The 6,000-nt window shown below is 44.7% G+C and overlaps 1 protein-coding gene across 2 annotated transcripts in view; it reads right to left on the reverse strand.

Annotated features, from left to right (window-relative positions):
- Positions 1-5,700, reverse strand: part of RABGAP1L (RAB GTPase activating protein 1 like) — a 716,315-nt gene extending 710,615 nt beyond the window's left edge. Inside the window, exons 1-2 of one of the 2 annotated variants that reach the window (XM_045811377.2) lie at positions 5,503-5,636; positions 304-401 (exon numbers count right to left, since the gene is read on the reverse strand). The gene's annotated coding sequence lies outside the window, so the exon portion shown is untranslated. Of the gene's footprint in view, positions 1-303; positions 402-5,502 lie in introns of both variants that reach the window. The other variant, XM_045811376.2, reaches the window with a different exon arrangement.
- Between the last annotated feature and the right edge of the window lie 300 nt (positions 5,701-6,000).

Genomic DNA, 6,000 nt, shown 5'->3' on the forward strand with positions numbered 1-6,000 from the left:
ACCATCCAGAAGTAGCCCAGCTTTTACCAACCAAGCAGTTATTTACTGTAGCGACTTCATCACCAAGATTACCAAAATTTTCCACACGCTTCTAACAGTCTCTGTATGTGTTGTTACCTGGGCAACACTCTAAAAGGGCTTTTACCTTTACAGACGGGGAGGTTAAAAAGAAGTAAAGCTTCTTCAAATTAACTGTGCACCATTTTAATTAGAAGCAGTAAGTGTGAAATCATCAGAAAACAGAAAACCTTCAGAACTACCACCAGTCAATTCGATTAACAGACACACCTTACCGTCACGTACCTTCATTTCTAGCCATCCAATTCACCTGTGGAACAAGGGAAGCTCCATCCAGGACTTCAAAACATCCTTAGTCATACAGGCTGTCAGATACATAAACGCTGAAATTCAAGGAACTTCTTTGAGTAGAAAAATAATCTATCAATCTCTCACATCTGGCTGTGGTATGAAATACCCTGCCTTGCTGCCCTAAATTCTGAAAGATAGTCAGCTCAGCCATGGATCTGTAAAGACTGCCTTTCTGCCAAACCAGAGCTGCCTCCAAAAATTAAGATTCAGTCATTTAGAAATCACATTTTAGAAGGCACTTTGAAAATACTTTCAAAACTGCTTCCTCCTCAACTACAGTCAATTTGATGCTATTTGGCAAATGAAAAATAATGGTATCTCCTTACAAAGAAAATATTTTCCGTTACTTTCCAACAGTTTTAGGACTGGTAAACTTGAGGTTACTTCCCTAACACTAATAATTTTTCCCTTCCGCTTTTACTCTAAGGATATTCAAGTGCTCTCTGGGTCATATTCTAATCAAGAACACAGCATACAAAGCTTCTTTAATGTTAAGAAGTACCAGATGACGCCAGAGTCAAAAATGAAAGATAAACTGAAAATCAGAAAGGAAAACTGGCATTCAAGGCTCTTCACCATCCAGTGCTGCCTCTTTCTTGCTTAGCCCTCTCCCTCTACGCCTTTGATCAACCCGGCCCTAGGCTCAGAAAGGCCTTTCTTTACATACTATTTGTCTATTTCCACATGAGCAAATCCTATCTATTCTTCAAAGCATGGTTTAAACATCACCTCTTCCCTCATTCTTACAACTAAAAGAAACTGCTCCCTCCTCTCTCTAAACTCGCGGAGTGCCTTATCTTTATTTCTTTACCACACTAACTTTCTGCCATACAGTATCTTTGTTTCCATATTTAATCCCCACATAAAGGCCTTAGGGTCAAAGTCCATGCCTTATTCAACTCTATTCAAACTGCTTAACACTATGGCACATATTAAACACCTCAACTGAACTGTATGAATGGCTTGAGCTAGGAGAGAAGTCCACTAGAAACAACTCCAGATTACTAGGATTCTGGAGACCTGGCTTTGTTCATAACTAGCTACATCACCTTGAACTTTAACCCTTCAGAATGTTCATTTGCAAAGTGAAGAGGTGGACCAAATCAGTTTTTAACTATAGGCTGTTATCTATCATTAGCTAGCTATAAAATCAATTTGAGGGTCAAAACCCAGCATTTTTTTAATGAAATGAAATAGAACAGAAATATCAATGTGTATTGTAGGCAGTAGTGTGCTGCAAATGTTCAACAACTGGCTATACAAAGGGGAGAAAAAAGCCCTGAACTATACCGTTTGCTGACTTCCCTGGTGTAAATACTGTCACACCACGAACAACTTCAAGCTACCAGCATGAAGTTCAGTAGTCACTGAACATGGAGCGAGGTGGGAAGAGAAAGGCACACTGCTTCTGCAAGGCAGTATGATGAGCCAGTTCCAGCAAGGTTCTGAAAAGATAAGTATTGTTTTGCCAAACTTTTCTTTCAACTTTGCGTGCATGCACATGAGTGTGGGGGGAGGGGGATTGAATCAAGGTATAAAATGTGTTTCTTACTGTAAGTCACAGTCAAAACAGTTTAATAAACGTTCAGCTTAACAATCTCCTAGTCTCTTCCATGTGTCCTACACAATGAAATAAATCTTATTCTTGGGTACGTATGTAATTTCTTTACCACCACAATTTATTTCTCTTCAAAAATTAGAGTTACAGAGACGCCTAGTGATATCACCAGAAGCAACTTACAGGGAGTGGAAATTTGACTTAGGAAGAAGTATCAGAAAAGGGGCAATATTCTCAGCCTTTGTTCAGTCCCACACAGTAAGGCAGTCCTACTAGTAGCTGTGGCTCATTTAGCAAAGGGTTGAGGGGAGTAGGGGAGAGTAAGATCTCCATTACTGAGAATTTCCTACTAGAATTAAGTTTCTGCCAGGGACTAGAGACATGTACTTGCTGAATTTAGAATAAGCAAGGAAAAAAAAAAAAAAACCCACAGCACAGCCAACAGTTGTTAGACTTGATATTCTGGGAAAATCAGGCTTTTATTGAAAAAAAAAAAAAACCTTTCTTACTTCTTATTTAAGCTTACTAAACTGGGTAAGGAGAGGGGAAGTTTCTTGAATATATTTTTGGCTGTTCTATGTCTATCACAACAACACAGTCTGTAACCAGATTTTTGAGTGTTTATAAAAAATTGTGTTTTCTATTTTTAAAGCTATTTAGAAAACAAGGCTCAGAATTTCAAATAGACTAATAATCATAGCCCAAATCTAACTCCAAATCAACGAAGTATATGACTAGAAGTTTCCAAGGAATATCCCCAAAAATTACACCAAAAAGCGACAAAAGATGACAAAAAGGAGTCAGCATGAGCACAAACTTGCTATACTCAAACAATTTTGGCATCCTAGCTGTTGAATGAGTGCAATATGGAAAATAAATGAAATACGAAAAGGTAAATGTTGAGATACAAGTTCTGCTAAATGCCATTAACTCTTCCTTATTAGGGGTCCGCTGAGGTTCACGTACATACATATACCCAATTTCAAATACTAACCATAAAGTGAAAATTATTTACCACTCTGAAAAGCCATGAGTCAAGTCAAGCAATGTCTTCTTCCACGTTCACAATATTAAACCTCTCCTCTAAATGTGAGTAGGTTTTACCATAACTTAGGCTCAAGGCTGTACTCTCTCTGCATCTACTGTTAGTGGCGACAAGCGTCATAAGACTATCTCCGTAAGTAGTTCCTGAGCTATCTTTGCAGTACTAGTGGCTCCTACAGCCTTGTGCTACTGGTCGTCCTCAGACCCAGTGGCTGAACCATTTACACAAGGCAAGAGCTACCTACAGGTAGCAACTCATTAAAGCTTGTGAGGCAGAGCAAAGAAAGAAAAAAAAAAGCTTTGTGCCTGAGAATCCTACAGACTACAGTATCTACTTTATTCTCTAAACACCCTCTTACCAGCCATAATCATCTCTACACCTTTTCAAGACAATGATAGCATGAATGCAGACCCAGTTCTACACCCTCAATGCAAGAAATTTTTGCTACTTAGCTACTACTCTCTTCAAAGTTCATCTCTTGAAGCTTGGCTATCTCCCACTCATAATATTTTTTCTTGGCACAACAGAATTCCTTCTTTTAACTACTCCATTAAGAAGAGATAAAAGGGCTTTCAGCTTTAACTCTGTATCATCTGAGTTCAAATAAATATTCACTAATTGAACAAGTTGAAAAATGTGTTAAAGCAAAGAAAAAAATTTAAATTTCAACTTTTTAGAAGTCAAAATTGTACACTGGTGAGTAAACATGAAAATTTTTGTTTCATATGCCTTATAAAATTCTGTCAAAGAAAAACAGTATAATAACTACTAGAGTGAAAAGAAAATTATCTTAAGAAACATTAGCAAAGGAACAAAAATTCTCAGAATATCAAAACTACAATATATAAAAGTTCCTATCAAAAAACTCAGGCCAAAAACAAAAACAAAACAAAACTTCATATATGTATTGTCACACCTTTTTATGCCGGGTGGTGTATTCACCATATGTCCCAACAGTACTGGGATCTACTACCTTCTTCCCAGCTTTCTAAAATACAATGTAGGCTATATAATATGTTCACATACAAGCACTGCCCAACTACATCCACTTCTCCCTAGATGACTTATTAATACATCATATCAGAGCACATTTTGAACTGATTTAATATAGACACCAGTCTCTCAGGCGTCTCAACTAACTCACCAAGCAGGTGAGCATTTAAATAAATACAAATGGATGAAACTCATCTGCTCTTTCTCCCTTGACAAATTTCATTGTCAGTTTCCTATGGGACTCTATTGAGATAATGAATCATAGGCCAGTTTTCCAGCTCTAGCAGCTTGTGGACCAATATTTTCCATGGACAAAATCCACCTCCAATATGACCACAAGCAAACTTCATTTTCGTATTTTCTGACATCATAGTATTGGATATTCTACAGAAGTACAGCAGAAGCTAAATATAAACACCACTATAAGAAAAGTCAGAGCGTTCTCATGAAATTGTGTTTTCAGAACTGCAACAAGCAACTACCTACCTCCCACCAAGTACAAGAAAATTTAAATGTATTAAAAATCCCTAAACCTTCCTGTACCAAAAATGCAGGCCTTGAAATCAGTTTCCACTCAGCGCTGAAATCTCTCAAGCAAGCAAAAGTTCTCCTTACCATTAATTAGTGTAATGAGGCTGGCGTTTCTGTTCACTTGCAGGAAACCTTCAACTCTGCAAGTGACCACCTACATTTCGGTACATTTTCTAAGATAATCTTGAGAGGTACAAGAATACATAAGTACCTGGACACACTGCCCTGGGATCAGAAACAAACCCTGTCAGTCCAGTCCCCTAGCATCCAGCCACCTTCCGCTGGCCGGTGGCCCCTTTCCACATGCTGACGCACTGCCCAGCCCTGCACCGCTGGCGACCAGTGCAAAGTACTAGGCCAGTCTCAGAAACTTTGACTCAGTTATGAGGACACTGAGCACCCACACCTGGACAGAGGATTTTCGTGGCCAGGCGGTCAACTCCAAAGCGGGGCATTCCCTGCAGGTAGAGATCCGCCCAGGACGCAGCCCATCCCAAACTGCAAAACCACAAGCATCAACAGCAGGAGTGGAGCAAAGTGCCGGGCGGAGGCAGGGGGAGCGCGAGGGCGAGACGCGGTCACGAACAGAAGCCTGAGCATGGGTTAAAAAAAATACCCTAACCACACGCCCCCCGGACGCAGGGCTGCTGAGACCGCGAGCCCAGCAGCAAGCAAGGCGCCGCGGCGGAGGCGGCGGCAGTGTCAAGAAGGCACAGCTGGGGGCGAGCGCCCAAGTCCCCACCCCGCCCCCAGGTGAGGGGCGCCCCGACTCCGCCCGCCCGGGCCAGGAAGAGCGACCAGCAGGCAGAGCCGTGGGGTCCAGGAAGCGACCGACAGTCCCGAAACACCCGTGCCCTCTTCCCCATGGTGCTCTCGCATCCCGTCCTCGGCCCGGCCCCCACATCGACCCTCCCCGGCTCAGCCCCGGCGCCAACACCCCGGCCCGGCCCGCGGCTCCTGGCCGCCCGGCCGCCCGCCGGCCCCTACGAGGCCGCCCTCGCCTCACCTCCTCACGTCTCCGCGGGCAGGGCCGGAACAACTCTGCCGGGCGCCCGCGTCCCACCCGCCGCCCCGCGCTCCGCGGCCGGGCCCGTCCCGTTCACTCCGCGGCCGCCAGAGCCCAGGGAGGGCGGAGGGAGCAAAGCGGAGGGAGTGGAGAAGTGGGAAAGAAGAGGACCGCCCGGCAGGAAGAGGCGAGGGAGGGGGCGGGCCGAGGAGGAGGCGGGTCGGGAGCGCGCGCGTCCGGGCCCCTGAGCGCAGCGTGCGCGCTCCTGAGGGCGGAGGCGCCTTCTCTGCCTTCGGGGGCGGCGCACACGCGCGTACACGTCCCCGCCTGGCCGTGGTTGGGCTGCGGGGTCGGGGGGTCGCAGGGGGCCGGGGGCGGGGGCGTGAAGACCTTACAGAACCCGGGGTGTCAGCGTGGGGACCTGGGAAAGAGCGAGAAGCGGTCGCCGTCCCTCAGAACCTTCCGGAGGGGTAACCGCGCCCGGTCGGGGTGGGCTGA

The sequence above is a fragment of the Ursus americanus genome, chromosome 2, assembly GCF_024610735.1.
Source record: "Ursus americanus isolate L20-20 chromosome 2, mUrsAme1.1.p, whole genome shotgun sequence".
Classification (NCBI taxonomy): Eukaryota; Metazoa; Chordata; class Mammalia; order Carnivora; family Ursidae; genus Ursus; species Ursus americanus.